Source organism: Magallana gigas, chromosome 9 (assembly GCF_963853765.1).
Source record: "Magallana gigas chromosome 9, xbMagGiga1.1, whole genome shotgun sequence".
Classification (NCBI taxonomy): Eukaryota; Metazoa; Mollusca; class Bivalvia; order Ostreida; family Ostreidae; genus Magallana; species Magallana gigas.
The window spans coordinates 34,409,802-34,427,743 of NC_088861.1; the positions used below are offsets into that span (position 1 = coordinate 34,409,802).

Genomic DNA, 17,942 nt, shown 5'->3' on the forward strand with positions numbered 1-17,942 from the left:
CAAGTGTGCAAATCACTTAAATCTTATTAAATTAACACATTCCTGTAATGAATATTATGCAAATGTTAATCATACAAAGGGGTAGGAGTCATTACGAGTATACTAATGAAAATAATGCACCAAATCAATATTCAAACAATAGAAATAATTTAATTTGTCATTAACATTTGTTCCCTCTTATGTGGATTTCAATTTGCCTGCTCACAAAGTTCTACATGTAGGTCTCAAATTAGTGGTGTAAGCATCCTGGTTAATCAGTGTATTATTATCCGAAGAAATTTTGTTTTTTATTTTACTTTTACAAAATCGAGTTTCTCAACATTAATCATTTCTATCTCTCATTCAATACATACATTACCGTTCTAATTGCTTATTATTGACATTGTTTACAAGAGCGAAATCAATACTGGATATCTAAAACGCTATGTAAAAGTAGTACCAATATTGTAAAATCCGTATTGTGACGTAGTTTGATACTCGGACTACTTTAATTCAGAAGCAATATTGATAAACATTGATAAGTGCCAGTCATTTAATGATCACATTTACTTTGTTGAACAAAATGGCAACCACTATGGTGGCGCAAAGGAGCTGAAAGAAAAAGCCACCTTTCCCCTCCTTTGGCTCATGCAGATATATTTCCAAACACACGCAAAAAAAATCATAATTATAGACTGAGCACATGACATTTGATCTATTATGATTTGAGTAACGTTTCATAGGCAGGTAAATCTATTTTTTCTTTCATGTTTCGAAGAAATTTTGTTTCTATCTTTGATCTTTTATACTAATAAGGCCATTTACATATTATTAACAAAGGTAAACTTAACGAGAAGATGTAAATAATGGGTGTTTAAATGTACTTCACACTTTAGAAATAATACAAATAGGATTTTTTACAGAGGCGTTGGAACAAGGGGGGGTGTAGGGGGGCACTTAGCCCCCTCCCTCCACTTTTTTGGCAAAGTTATACATAACCATAGTTTTATTTTAGCCTGTCAAGATTTTTGATAAGTTTTGCCGCCCCCCCCCCCCCCTCAATTTGCTTTTGACGCCACTATTTAATATTTCTTACAGACATGAAATTCAAGCATGCATTTGACTTGAAAATGACTGAAAAATGTTCAATTTGGGGGGAAAATTAACTTTCAAAAACAAGTCACTACTATAATTAGACTCGGGACCTTTTGGTTAGAAAACCACATTTATACTTACTGTGCTACAGAGATAGACACAAAATTTTGGTGACCAACATCACGAAGAATTGAAATCACCATAATTGAAACGGGCATAATTGTCACAGGGTTTCACGGCCCCTTCATTACGCCAGTAAGGATCACCAAAGAATTGATCATTGACATTTATGTGTAAAGATGAAATTGATCAACTGTAAAGCACGTTCTTAATATCAAAGTATGAGGCATTGGAGTTTCATTTGAAACCAAGTTATCAGTTAACTGACTGAAATAGTTACATATACATATCAGCTACCCCTAAACACAAACTTTCATTATCATTATTTACCATGCAATAAAAGTAGAGAGGCAATTTATCATTACAAATCTAAGTTTATTTAGGTGTGATTGTATAAGTAAGGAAGGTTGGTTATTGGTTAAACAAAATGGCGTGTGTACGTGTGTGTGGTGGGGGGGGGGGGGACCTGTTGCTACGTGCATGTGGGTATCACTACATAACACAATTCGTGAAATTGTTGCTGAAAAGAAAATTAGATATTGCAAATGTCCTTCCATTGTTTGTGATTACAGCCATCATCAGTGATCATATATACATTATATTAAATTGTATCACACATACATGTATCGATACCGACTGTTTACAGTGTAGCATAAGATACAGCAAAAATGACATCACAATATGACATCACGCAAGTGAAAATAGGCGACGATATAATAAAACACATACCTGTTATGCTCCGTATTCCAGTATCGTCCGACCACCCTCAAAAGATCATTTCTTACACGTGTTCACACACTGGGTAAATGTGTAACCGCTCAGTTTGGGATACCGCGAAAACTGCTGCTGCTGATTGGATGTAAATGATGCTGTACATTTTCGTAATTTGTAAAAAAGGAAGAATGAGTGAAAAAAATCAATCATTTAAATGTTTTTAAATATCTATACATTTCCTGTTTAATATACCATGTTTAAGTAGATGTCGAAAGAATATTCAGATGCGCGATTCAAGATGCGAAAATAACGTCATAAAATTTTGGCGGTAAGATACAGTAAATATCTCTCATCCCGCGTTGCCGCACATTCTAATAGAGCAAACAACAATGTCTGATTCTGAAAATACGAATTACATCGAAAACGACTCGGAGGATAGTTTTCACCCAGATGAGGAATCCAGTAGCAACGATTCAGACGAGCCGAGTGCGTCTTCGAAAAGACCAAAGAACTCGAGGAAAAGATCTTCAGTTGGCATTTTCACCTCCACGCCAAGAAATTCTGCCAGCCATAGATTAAGTAAAACAGTAAGTCGTAATACAATGCTAGTTATGCTAAATGTGTAATTTTGCTTTGATACAATAGATAATCAGCTAATATGCTAGAATTTTAAAAGTGTGTTTCAAGGATTTTTTTTAGAAACGGGAGGGGGTCCCTTAAATTCCCTAAGAAAAAGGCCATAGGACGTATATTGTATATAACTGTCCGACTCAAAATTATTTTGACAAGCTCTCAAAAGTAGCATAAAATTTATATCTTTCAAGTTTACAATGTATTTTCATTTACTACTTGAAATGGCTGGGGGGGGGGGGGGGGGGGGGGGTCATCACCTGTGAACTCAAAACTGAAAAAAAGCAGGGCTATTAAGTAATTTAACAGTTATAATTAGTTAAGGAGGTAGGAGGATCAACTTATCCTTTTTTTAATTGTATATTTTTGGTGATTTAACTATCTAACCAGTTAATTATAATTTTTAAAGTGTTTTTTTTCGGGGGAGGGGGGTCTGGACCAGTTCAACTCCACTCTTGATTCATGGGAATAAGGATTGTTTGAAATGGCTGAGGGAGGTATTGGTCTCAGTTGTGACCGATAACCCCAATGAAGACCTCTTGATTGGTATTAGTCCGAAATATCTGACGTTTTTCTGGCTTTTTTAACGATTTTGATATTTACTTGCCAGTAAATATCAAAATCGTTAAAAAAGCCAGAAAAACGTCAGATATTTCGGACTAGATTGATATATGATAATGAAGTGTACATAACAGTGTTTTCAGTGAATAATTGATGTAGGCAAGCTCTTTATCCAGTGATTTTAATTATTAATAACAATATTTTTAGCTTCCAAGAATGCCATCGTTGGATTCTTCACCACTTGCTGCAGCTCCCCATAATTTTACTCCAAAGCTTTCCCCAGGAGAAGAGGTAAGAAGAAATGTACAAAATTTGAACATGACCTCTTTTGCAGTACTTCAAAATCAGGTATATATATGGTTAGGATTAAAGTTTTTTAACAGACTTATTTTTTAAAAACTTGGTTCAAACTAAACATGACTCAGTAAGTGCACAAAATTTACTATGATACTGTTGATACAGGATTCAGGTGTATAAACCCTTCGTATTAAGGTGGCATGGGACATCTGTCGATATTAATGTGGATTAAAGTACATTATAATTAGAATACTTCCAACGATTAAGAATTTTAAAATTTTATAATTTTTAGCCAAAAAATAGCTTTAAATATTCAGAGAGGTAAAAATTGTAAAAACGCCAGCGGGATTCGAACTCATGAGTCATGACTTATAAATTCATAGTAAACCCTCTAATCCACTGCGTTACGCTGTTAGGTGACCATGTTGGGAAAGAAACTACTTATATAATTACACTTCATTTTATTGTTTATTTCGATAAACAATACGTCAAATATGGAGGTGTCCAATACCACCTTAATTGTTTATATATACATTTTCTATTTGTAATGTGCAAACATTCAGTAATGTGTTGTTGGGAATAAGATGCGCAACCATACAGGTGAGGAATGCTAAATGTAACAATATGTTAATTACATTTCAATGCATCATATTTGTAATTCATGAATTTCTTGGATTTTTTTAGACTATTATGCAGTACCTGAAAAAAATTGACAGCAAAATAGACAAAATTGAAGAAGAAATCAAAACTCTCAAGGAAGAGATTGGAACTGGAATGAAGGGAAAGGGGAAAAAGAGTGAACAAGAGAATTTTCATGTTTCTCCCAAAATAAGAGTATGTTTTAGTATATGTAGATGTTTAAATTTTTGACACGTAAAAGTACAACAGAATCAAGTGTAAATTAAATCACTCCCAAGATCTTTATAAAACTGAGCTTGTGCTATACTAATATTTTACAATAGTACGACAGTAATCATTGAGTTTCCTGTATATATAGGAAACTCATAACAAAGTTGCTTTGTCTCATGATGCAGGTATTCATGTATTCCTCAATATACATGTACGGTATATAGGATATATTTGATATAAAATTCTCTTTTCTGTAGACAGCAGTACATGATGCTTACAAGCAACTTGTAGAAGAAGATGATTATGCTGCTTGGCAAACTAAGCTTGGACACAATAAGCTAAAGTATCTTATTTTGTTCTTGATGAATTTCAAAATTTTTTGTGTTTCTACATCGTTATGTAAATCTGCTACTAATATGCTACATGTTTATAGTGTAATTAATTAAAGTGTCTGGAAGCAAAAATGTATACAAATCTTGAAATTATACCTTTAAAGAGAAAGTAACATTTACAAACTTTCCCAATTTTAGAGTTTCTTCGGAGGTAAACAAGGCAACTACACAAGCTGTGAAACAGTTTGTCAAAGGCCTATATCATGATGTGCAGGATGGAATTTTACAGAGTAAGATGTTTTACATAGTGAATATTGTCGAATTACTGTTTTGCTCATTTGTAGGGATACAATTTCATGGATGCACCGGTTTTCAGTTTCAGTAAGAAGGATAATTTTCTAAATTTGTTTTTGTTGAGGATGTAAATTCGTGGAGGAAGGCTACCCACGAATACCATGAAAATTGAGTCACCACAAATTCTAATGAATCCACCGTATTTGCTGCTTATCTGGCATTAGTTTAAGCAAGATTTAGGCCTTTCAGTTCCTAAAAACAAAGTTTATGGGGGTATATTTGAATCATCTTGTCTGTCTGTAGACACAATTTTGTTTCCCATATAAACTTGAAAATTGTTTAAACTTGTTTCAATAATATAGTTACTTAAATTATGGTAAGTCACATTTGCGGCAAATTGCCCCATTTGAAATTAGCGATGACAAATATTTATAATGACTTGTTTTAAGATTTGAAAAAAAATCTGGAAATGGGCTTTTTTCGTTCAGTCATTAAATGGCCAAAAAATAAGTATAACACTAAATTTATAGAATCTGTAAGTTTATGTTAGAACATGTGTACTAACTAACTTAGAGTGTTAATTCAAATTTATTTATATTTACAGCTGCTGTAGCTCGATATTTTGAGTCTGTGGCTCAAAAGGAGCACAAAGAAAAGACAGGAAAAATTGAGCAGCACAAGGCAAAAATGCTCCACTACAGCAGGAGAAAGAGGGTACATATTATGATGTATAAGCATGAATTGATATTCCATAGGATTTTTGTTATTCAACAATGTTCACATTATATAAATAGTGCCTGTTTGGGAGGGTAACAGTTGAAATTGACACCCCGAGGAAACCATTGTCAACCAACGCGAAGCGGAGGTTGACAATGGTTTTCGAGGGGTGTAAATTTCAACTGTTATCCTCCCAAACAGGCACTATTTATTTTATTATACTGAATGTCTTAATTTTAGAGATTTTTTTACTGATTTTTTATAGAAATGACGTGAATTCCACGGCGAACAGTATGCGCATAATTAACGCGCATGTAACAATTCGTTGTGTTACCCGTTGCTAACGCTGATGGTAATAGAACGGATTATCAACCGTGTCTAAACCAATCAGATTTCAGTATTTAACATGAAAGTATAATAATCAAAGATATTGCTCAGTTTATGCACTTATATAATATATGATGATTTTTTCATTTTTTTAAAATGCTTATAGAAATTGCAGTGGAGAATGGCAATGGTGGAGAAAAAGACGGGATGGGACGAAGCAAAGAAACGCCGCATCTCAAATGCTTTAGAGCTATGCTATATGTCCTCAGAGGAGGAAAATAATTCTGATGATGAAACATTTCTGAAGACCAAACCACTGAGTTGGAGATCAGAAGAATATACCAAAATATTAGAGGAACTGGACACAAAATATGAAAGGTCAATGTCCAACAGATCAAAACGACAGATGTTGAAGAGAGTTAAGGGGGATATGCCATCAGTGAGACCAAAACCATGAATGGGTTTTTGCTCAATAAATTTTCAAAAGGGTGGCTCCCATCACAATTGTAATCATTGTAAAGATTGTTCTCCTTTAAACATTTTCTTTCATTCATGGAGTAATTATTTGTTGTAATGAATTTGTTTTTTACACATTTATGAAAATTCTGTGTGAACAGAGAGATCATTTTTCTTAAGTGAAATATCCAAATATCGTGTAAATTTATTTCATTTTTATTTTACCTGTGTTAACTACTGATGTTTTTTTTCAGCATTATGTATAAAATACTTCAATATTTTTAGGGCTCTCTTTACACTTTCAATAAAAAATAATTTGGCATGTGATAGAAATCTTGAGTAGGTAAAATTTAAGAATTAGGAAAAACATGCTCTAGAACAATGATTTATTGAATAATTAAAATCACCTTTACTCACTTAGAATGGAAAAATAAATGCAGACAAGTTGTTCAGTTATTTAAACTTAGTAAGTTTAATCAAATAAAATCTGGTATAGCCAGAATTATTTAGGATTTATGTCTTACTGCATAGAATTAACATTGCATTAAAACTCAAATGCATAGAATGTTGTCCGTTAAGAAACTTTATTTTTTAAAATAACTTGCATATTAAATTATAATGGCACTCAAAAACATCTGTTCTTTGCTTTGCTGCATCCATGTAACAGTTATCACGTACATGTATATACAAGAAGGCACTTCATGTATCTTAATTTGCTGTATACATATTTTATTTGCTTTATTGGTTTCTGTTATGAATTGTTAATGTTGCATTATAAACCAGCATTAAGATGACACGAATCAAAGTAAAAAAGTCTGATTTTCTATTATTTTTTGGTTGTTGATATTTAGTAAACAATGCTGATCTCTATCTCTGATGATCACTGTTGCCTTAATGACTAAGCACTTGGCAAAGAGGAATGAACAAGAGAAGAATATACAATGTTACCTCTGTGAAATGGAGATAAAGGATGTTTATTATTAATTGGTATTGATCAAATCTTCAAATGAAATTACGTATATCTATATATATATAATTCCAGAAAAGTTGAAACTCCTTATTAAAATCACAAACATGATAAAAAGCAATAAGAAAAGGTGAACAAGTGGAAAGTATACGGTACCATAAATTCCACGTAAACTTGGTGTTTAAAGATATTAATTGTCAGGTATAAGTGAAATAAAATAATGAAATTTTACGTGAAATTTCATATAAAATATTTAAACTTGGTGTATAAAAAAATTATGTGTCATAAAAAGTTGAAATATAATAAGTGGATTATACCTGAAATTCCACATAAAATCAGAAATTTGATGTATAAAATGATTAATCGTCATTTAAAATTGATATAAAATTATGGTTTATATATGAAACTCCACATAAAATAATAAACTTGGTAAGTTTTATGTGATATATAAATGAGATTTAATTAAGTATAAATCTCATTAAATTTAGGAGTTTACAACAAATTTTACACCTAGGTAAACTCCAATTAAATTTCACGTATAAGATATTATATGTTGAATTAAACGCAATTTTTCGTGCAGTGTGGCCCAGTGGCCTTGGAAAAGGAAGTGGAAATGTAAAAAATTAATGAAAACGACGACGTCAGCAATAAACAACGGTCTCATTTTGATAAAAACGCCGATTTATAGATTTTAACCATTTACGAAAAAAATTTAGCACATCAAATTCTTAACTTTGATGAGAAACGACATCTTAAACCATGCTGAATATTGTTATTGTTAGACTGCTTTTCTTTTGAAACTTGGGTGGTATTTTTTTTCTTCAGTGATTGTAATTTTAAACGAATATCAGTAACTGTTGTATTTTGACGAATGCATTATTTTTGAAAGGAAAAAAGTGTAAAAATGTCATATCATGAAAAAAATCATTTATTATACATTATAAATATTAAGTTTTATTTTAAATTTATGCACAATTATATATATTTGATTGTTTTGTTTTTTTTTAACAAAATACCTTACATTACATATGATAAATTAATGTATTCATATATCGTAGACACGATGCGGCCATTCAAATAAATAGAAAACTTAGTAAATTAACAACTTAATACACAAAAATAAATTTGATACTTGTATCATCACATATTTTTGGATGAGACATTACAATAATTTGTTTTTCTCAAAAATACTATAAAAACAAATAAATACATAGTAAAAATAATTTGATACGCAATAATAACACCCGTTTTCAAAACTTAAAAATTGCAAAGATGGAATAAAGATGAACCCAAAACTGATTAAACTAGCTTAAAAAAATCAAATAATATGCATATACATTTTGTTACAGCCAACCTTCCAAAGAGCACAATTATCCCTTGTTAAAGTTTTTTGTTGCAGTTGTTGTTTATCAAATTTTCTTAGAAACGATTTACATATGCATAGTAAGCGAATCTATCCTATGTATTAAATTTAAAACGTGTTTTATTGTAAACGGGGTATAAAATGTTATCATCATTCTAATTTTTTTGATTTATTGAATCAGGATCTTCTTTGATTAGCGATAAAAATTAAATATGAACTTCACATCTAAATATACCGTTGCATTTGAATCGCATATATCTGTTTTGACGTGTCTTGACCCAGTGATCAATATACTTTAATATGAGCAGTATCGAAATGTGCTGAACAATACTCATTCTTTTTACTTTCTGACATGGAAAATAGGTATTGGTTTAAGATAAATTCACTTTATTAAGCGTTTTAAGATTAAACTAGTCTTGAATTATAAGAAAAGCAAACGGGTAATGTAGACATTTCCTTAGATCGATTATTTTTTACTGGGGAGGGGGTGTAAAGATTAATGTTATGTTATTTAATGTATTTACTTTAATGTACAATCGGCAAATGTTGAGTTTAAGGGATTTTAATTACTACAAAATAGTTTAACTACAAATTGACCAATCATTGATCTTCCGTATAAGTGGTAATTTTACAACATATATTGTATTTCATACATTTTATATTAAGATTAAAACATGTTATATCTTTGCTTTTTTTCATTTTTCAATCATGTACCTAGAACCTTTTGTTGATCAAAATGTGCTTGAATTGCTCATGCCTCCTAAAATGATTCCCCTCCTGCTGAATATCCACGCATAAACATGACATCACTGTACCTTTATCTTTTCAGGTACGGTGCAACAGAGTGATCAACTGTTTGTCATCTATATCAAAATACATCGTTATTAATACATTGGTATACAAAATTTGAACAAACTTCATCTTTTGACTCGTTCACAATCTGATTTAAATCATTCAACGATACATATAACAAACTTTTTAAGTTCAATTGTTAATTTAATGCAATCTATCGTTTTTAAAGAACAAATCAAACGATAAAGCTTTTCTTCTTTTCTTTTCTTTCTTATTTAATTCAATTAACTGAATGTTTACGTATAAAGTAACTAATGAATAATGCTTCTATAAAATACTACAACATACATACGTCATTTTATGCATATCTTTTTCAATTTTGAGCTATGCTATGGTATGCGATTATAAAGCAATGTAAGCTGTATTTTTTTTAGAATTTTACTTTGCTGCAAAAACCTGCTAGTATGAAAAAGTCTGTATGTAACTTAAACTGTTATGGTAAATAAGGTTTGTAAAGATCATTAATTTTTGTCAAAAGAAAGATTTCTCTTATAATGAATATATAGCATATCAATTATTGTACAGGACGACAATAATTCAATTTTGCTCCAATTAAGGCTTTTTAAGGGCTTTCCCACAAACATATAGCTAACAGAAATTTAAAAACCATGATTTTTTTGCCAATATAGTAGAAAATAGCATTTTCGTAAAAAAAAATTCAACATGAAATTGCAGCTCATTTTTCTTTTATGATATGCTATTAGATTTAAAAGCAATGCTATGGGATTTGTAAGCTATGCTACGAATAATTGAGATGAAGGCTTATTGATATTATATGCTGTAATTTACTATGAAATGCTATTAGATTTGAACAAAAACGCCTCTGTATACAGGAGAGTTCCAAATACTGTTAACCAACCAAAGCGGCGACTTTATTTCGCGATTAACTGCCAATAAACTGGTTCGCGACGACTAATGTTCGCGACCTTGCCTTATCCAGACCTGTATTGTTATAAAAACTATAGACAAAGGATTGGTTTGTGGAGAGAAATATTTGCGACGACAAGGCTCCCGCTAACCTTGCGAAAATTTCTCTCACGCGAATAAAAGTTGGTTTACAATATATCGAAGTAAAATGATAAGAAGCCGAAGTTTACAACTAATCAGCACTGTAAAATTTATTTTTTTAAAACGGAGTTAAAATCATGTTCTATGCTACGACATGGTATGCTACTGTATAATATGACGAATGATAACCTATAAGATTGTTTGCTATGATATGAGATTCCAATGCTATGTATGAGATTCCACTGCTATGATATGGTTTATGTTGTAAAATATATGCTTTAACTAACTGTTATGCTCTGCTTTTCCACATTTTAATATTTTTTCTGATATGTTATCGTAAATATCTGTCGTTTTCTCATTAAAGCTTAACCCAGGGCTCATAGTTCAAAGAAATCCATAAAAAGAACTATCTTACGATTATTTCTCAATTCTTACGCTTTTCATGATTGACTTAAATACTAAAATTGTACGCCAATTCAAAAACATAAAATATACGTTGGCATTATCAATAAATATTGATAACTATTTTGCTATTGATTTTGAAGTCGGTCAATATTGTATATATGTAATTTATTCATATTCTGTAGTATCTATTATATGTTCTTGTCGATCATTTCTAAGTCAACCAGATGAAATGTTCAAGTTATTTTGGGATTTGCACCCTAAATAGCATTAGTTTCCTATGATAAACAATACATGTTTACCTTCGCTGTTCTTCTTTCTATGATTGCAGTATACGTATATGCCTATAGATGGAATTGCAGATAAAAATATGACCACAACTATGACTACTGGTACTATGATATGTATATATTCCTTTGGATCCTTGTTCCTGCAAAAAGATTTAGAAATGAAGTAATTTTTTGATGTGAAATGATTTTTAGCTCACCTGAGCTGAAAGCTCAAGTGAGCTTTTCTGATCACCCGTTGTCCGTCGTCCGTCTGTCCGTCCGTCCGTCTGTCCGTCCGTCTGTCCGTCTGTCTGTCCGTCTGTAAACTTTTTACACTTTGATCTTCTTCTCTAAAACCACTTGGTCAAATTTAACCAAATTTGGCACAAATCATCCTTATAAGAAGGTGAATATAACTTGCAAAAATAAACGGCCAGATTATATTCAAAGCAGAGAAAACCTCGAAACTGTAAAAAAGGGGGGTGCATTTTAAAAAATCTTCTTCTCAAGAACTACTGAGGTAAGCTTAACGTAATTTAGCATAAATCATCCTTAGGGAAAGGAAAATATAAATTGCAAAAATTGTAGGCGAATTCTGTTCCAAATTTGAGATAATTTCGAAAATACTAATAAAGAATGGCTCGTTATTCCATATATCGTAGACTGGCAATTCATTGCGATAGACTGGTCTTATGACAGGCATCGCCAGTCTACCGCATCTCGAAAACGAGGTTCTTTGTTTGAAGCTGGCAGTTTGTTGTGCAAGTTCACGTGCAAATATAATCTATGAAACATGGAAATAACATTGGTGCCGATTATTGTGAAGTAAATTGAGGTTAAATATTTCAACGCGTTGTCATTTTCACTTGTGAGGGTGGTTTTAGCTTGTTTTGATTTTTTCGTTTCATTTTGCTTTTTAACTTGGGAAACAATCGCCTTGTATTTGGAACGTAGACTTCGGTAAATAGGCAGTTGATTGTTTACGTGCGAAAATGATAAAATCTGATGCATTAACAACGTACTAACGTGCATTTCCCTCTGTTTTTATTGTTTATTAATTTCTAATTGTGTCAACAAGGATCAAACAAGGGAGCGACTTTGGTTGAAATAATCGATTTTTGATCGGTAACTTCGCCTGAATTTCTTTCGAAAGAGAATTTAAAGTAGCCATGTATTCCGAGTTCATAATCGTGTAAATTAAATCCAAAGACAATAAAAAGATGTTTATGAATTTGAAAAGACGTTTTCACAGTCTCAGTTAAACCCTGTTGTGATTAATCACCCGCGACTGTCTTATCTTTAGAGGTTATAAATACGGGTGATGCAAACACATATACCGTGTATTGAAAATTACAATCGATAATCATTACATTTCTTGTTGATACTACAATTAGAATGTAACTTGTAATCATTTAATAACTCTGCCAAATTAATGCAAAACCGTTTGTTTACAGTTATCTTCAAAACTAAAAACTGTTGTAATTGGGTCATAGGGTAGGACTATAATTTCTCCAAAATACACAGTGCATAAACTGATTTTGTGTCACCTGGCTAACTCAATTACAAAACATTTTATCTATATAATGTATGAATGCATTAAAAAAAAATGAAATTAAACAAATTGGATAAGTTTTTAAAAGTTGCTTATCATTCTACGACTGACGCTAAAATGTATGTTGATCTTTGGAATTGTCTTGCTAAACGTTATATACTTGTGTACAGAAAAATCAAAAGGATGATGTGCTATAACTACTTTCTAGGGTCCTTTCTCATTTGATAAATTATTTGAAATCTGCAACAATTTTGGTATTTTTCAAACGAGTAAATAAAAACTTCTTTTAAACAGTTCTGACACATTATAATTATGAGGATATCCGTGCATTATCATTATTTTAAAGAAAATATTGCAGCAGAAAATCTTCTTGGTTTGTAGCCGTTTGTTGTTTTTGAGGGAATATGAAATAATTAATGGGCCTTAGTACAGAACTGATACCTGTATGCCTGACAATACATTAAATTATACATGTATAGCTTTTTAACACATCATGTAACAACATTTTCCAGTCAAATGTTTTCATCGATCAAGTGAGTAAGGATATAAAACGTCACACAAGTTTACATCAGGTAAACAATTCTTCAAGGGAAGACCAATTAAGTTTTTTACTGTAGCCTTAGCAACTTTTTACTGTAGCATTGGCAACTTTTGCCACAGAGTTCTAACACTGCGTACTGCCTTCCAGACTAGCTGGCGATTCTCTGTCCGTCAATCTTTGTTAACTTTCACATATGAGATATCAGCTGTGAAAATGAAATGTATCTTCTCTGCATGGTATATTCATAGAGCTTGGCATCTTAAATAAACACACTAAAAATATTCACTTAGATGTGGAAAATGAACATTACACTAATTTAAGTTCGATATTTTTTTTCTTAAGTACCAATTTACCAAACAAGAAATATTGCAGTTAAATGGTAACTACCTTTTCCAGTATTTTCATCATATAAAATAAATATGCATTGCATGGCCTCTAAGACAACATATTAATGAAATAAAATGTTGGCATCCTTTAATTGTGTAGATTCAAAATGTTCAAATTATGATTACACACAATAAGGTAGGCCTACAATGGGTGCTGATTTTTTAACTGATATGCGTCTTAGGAAATTCCTGATTTTAAATAATTTACCTTGATAAATTATTTCTTATTTATCAACATTTAAACCTGTTAATTCCCAAATATTCAAGGTTTATTAGAGCTATAATATTTAGAATTTTCCTTAAAATAGCATGCAAAATGCATTTGAATGCTTATAAATAAAGTCATAGTATATATTTTCAATTGAACACTTTATATCTAAATAAAAAAAAGTATCATATAACAGGAAAATATAATTATGGAATTACTTGGTGGAAATCTTCACATTGTGGAGATAGGAAAAAATAGAAAATAATGGAAGATAGGTCGCGTCTGACCGTAAAGTGTGTTAAGTCAATGTAGTTCGCTATTGTTGCTCAGGTGAGCGATGTGGCCCATGGGCCTCTTGTTAAAACATGCCACTGTGACTGAACAATGATAAAGAACTTCAAGCTACGTTTGATTTTACTTTTGTTTATTCAATTTATATTCTTATTTTCCTGAAATGCTAATAAAGTGCAAAAACTACAAGAGTTTGAATAATAATTGTAAAAAAAAAAAGGAAATTAAGAATGAATGAATTCGTATTTACTAATTAGACATATATTGCCTATGATTTGTGTTTGGATAAAAAAACTAATTACATCTTCTTCTTTTTTATTGATTTAAAAAGAATTTTTTTTTTGTTTTATTTTTTTTGGGGGGGGGGGCGAAGTGGTGGGGGTGGGCATACATCCATTGATACACAATTCGGTGCATAGATATTCATATCGATAATCTGACGGCCTAACACCCAAAAGGATGTCGCTAGGGATACTCAATGGCTCTATATATTTTATTATGTTTATTATCTTGCAAATCTAGTTATGTTCATTTTTTTTTTCACTGTGTGATACTTTTGTAATAAAACTAGATGAAATTTAATTCAGTTTTAACTATCACTTATTTTAATTTAAAATCATTATTTAGCAATAACATCTAGGGCTATTAATCCCTGAAGTAAGTCGGTGTTCAAAAAATTATATTTCCCTAACAAAAATAATGAAATTTTAAATCATTAAGTACTTTCCTTGTTTAATTGAATTTTTTTAAAGATCTAAAATAGGAAAATTGTGACACATCTGAATGATTATTCTGAACTCACAAGTTTAATGATATTAATATTCAATCAGAACTATTGTTTTCTTTATTCTTTAGGTTTTACTAGCATGTTATGATTTGGGGATACACATGAGTGATGTTTGGAACTTATTTATGCTAACAAAACATTCATGTAGAAAAAGAGAGTGATACAATAGAAATATAGATTACAGCAAAACTATTAAATATGTATAGCACAGAATTACGAAAATTGCAACCTTTTCAGCGAACTTGAGAATAGAAGTAAAAACCTATGATTTTCCCCAGATCAAAACATGTGGTATAATGTTCCTACACACTAAATAAACATGAATCACTCAAATAAAATGCACGCTGTACCAAAACAACCACAGTCATTTACTAGAATGGCATAATAATATCTTTAGTTTTTTAATGAACTTATACAGAGCCTAAAAGTGAAGTTTAAATGAGTGGACCCCGCGGGATAGATAAGGCTACACATTGTTTTGATATGCTAATGAAGGGATAATGAGATATGACGTCATAATATATGCCCCGCCTCAGTATTTCCATATATAGAAAATTTACCGAAAACAGCAGTTCAAGCAAAAAATACGACTGATTTAATACTTCATTTGAAAAATAAAACTACGAATCACTCATGTGTGTTTTTATAAGTTTACAACAATCAGAATATTCGAAGAATTTCCATAACGCATCAGTCGTATGGTTGTAAATTTGCGTCCTAAAGGCGATCGTTAGACGATGTAAACACGTGTAGCTGGTATTCTCGATGATAGCGATTTTTTGATGATTTATCAGGTATGTAGACTATATATAGGCCTACAGTGTATTTATAATGTATCAGACATATTCGGACTTACAAGTTTACAGGTCTAGAATTTTGAACACGATTACCCTCCATAGATACCTGGCGTAAACTCGTGTGACTTTTATAACTTTACTCACATTTGATAGATAAATACACTTGAATGAAAAATGTTGGCACGTGGCATGTTAAAGAGCTATAAAAACCAATGTTACAGTATTGACAGGCACATCACTCTTATTTACTAAGGCCCACCCATTATTTTCTTCTTTATTAAAAAATAACAAATGACTACAAACCAGGATAATTTTCCGCTGTAATATTTTCTTGGGAATAGCGAATAGCGTGTATAAACAAACTAACACCACCGTCATATGTAAAAACTGTCAACCCATTGAAATGTTAAGCCTCAATTTACTTCACAAAATCGGCACCATTGTATTTTGCATGTTTCAAAGATTCCCTGAACAAAAGCTCCAGACGGATTCGAACTCATGATCTGCGGTTCAGAAGCCCGATAATTTCACCACTGAGCTACGACGATATATACAACCCAACCGAACGATATAAACAATTTAACAAAACATTGAGATCGCCAACTTGTAACGTAGTGTCTTAAGCAGTATAAGTGTAGGTGTAGTGAGATACCTTAATAACTGCCAATCTATTGTTTTGCCCCGGCCCGGTTTTGCCTACCATTTTACCAAGACTCATGGATACCGAACCCGAAGCTATAAACTGATTGAAACACGCCTTTTCTTAATTATTATTTTCGTAATAACTCAGATTTGAAATTTATATTTTCTTTTCTATAAGGATTATTTATGCTAAATTACATTGAATTTGATTCAGTAGTTCTTGAGTAGAAGATTTTTAAAAATGCACCCCCTTTTTCTACAGTTTCGAGGTTTTATTTGTTTGAATAAAGATCGATCTTCCATTTTTGCAATTGATATTTTTCTTCCCGTAAGAAAGCGTTGTGCCAAATTTGGTTGAAATTGACCGAGCCGTTTTAGAGAAGAAGTTCAAAATGTAAAAAGTTTACAGACGGACAGACAGACAGAGAGACAGACGGACAGACAGACAGTCAGACGGACGACGGACAAAATGTGATCAGAATTGCTCACTTGAACTTTCAGCTCAGGTGAGCTAAAAGTCACGTGACCGTCAAATTTAGACATGGCCAATTTAAGGTGATCCATATCTTTACAAAAACATCCAAAATAGTTTAGAATTATTCATTATGCAGAAATGAATAGACAAAAGCATAACGACCCCCTTTACTCCTGTTTAAAAGCAAAATGTTGCCTTAACTCTCCTGCGCTTTCGATATTAGATAAGGAACAGTTTTGTTGAAAATATAACATGTGGAAAATGCTAAATACAAGATTTATTTGATAAGAAAATGTCTTACATAAATGCATATGTAAGTCAATGAATTAGATTAATACTTTTCTCGCAGCTTCTTTTTTTATTTTTAAGATATTGTAATTTGCAATGCAAAGCAGTACTTACCCGGAAAAATGGGTTATATTTTTATGTGTAAAATAAACATTGCTTCTTTTAGTTTGGTTAAAGGATTTTTTATCCGGTACTTCAAGAGTAACTGTGCGTGTTGTGAAATAAAGGTGTAGGTGGGGTGTTTCAACACACGTCGAATCTAATAAAAGAAACGAACATGTACATGTGTCATTATCTTGATTTAGATTTTTATAAAACTCAACATCTGAGAAAAATTACTCACATTTTGAAGTTTTATCTGAAAAATAGTTTGAGGGACATTCGGGACAGATGATGTTAAAGTCAATTATGACTCTTCCTAGTCCTTCTTCAAATACTGCACAACAGCCACCTAATTTTAAATCAAACTCATTTCAAAAACATATTGGAGCTAATTTTTTTTTACTTTTACATTGTAAAAAGGTATAATTAGATAAGCTTCTTCCTAATATATCAATGCAATAACTAATTTAAAATTATGTTATTTATGAGTGCATGCTTGCACATGCATGATTAGGTGTGCGCGAATATGCGTGTATGTACATGTGGTATGTGAGTGCGAAATTTGAAATTGGTAAAGAAAAATATAATTCAACTTAACTATAATTGTTTTGGTTTTGATATTTTAGACACAATAATTTTTT

General features: G+C 31.5%; 1 long non-coding RNA gene across 1 annotated transcript; it reads left to right on the forward strand.

The window, feature by feature from the left end:
- The first annotated feature begins 4,335 nt into the window (after positions 1 to 4,335).
- Positions 4,336 to 6,333, forward strand: LOC136271153 (uncharacterized). Its single transcript, XR_010709001.1, has 4 exons — positions 4,336 to 4,588; positions 4,776 to 4,867; positions 5,476 to 5,585; positions 6,082 to 6,333. It is a non-coding gene; the product is annotated as an uncharacterized lncRNA (long non-coding RNA).
- The last annotated feature ends 11,609 nt before the right edge of the window (positions 6,334 to 17,942 follow it).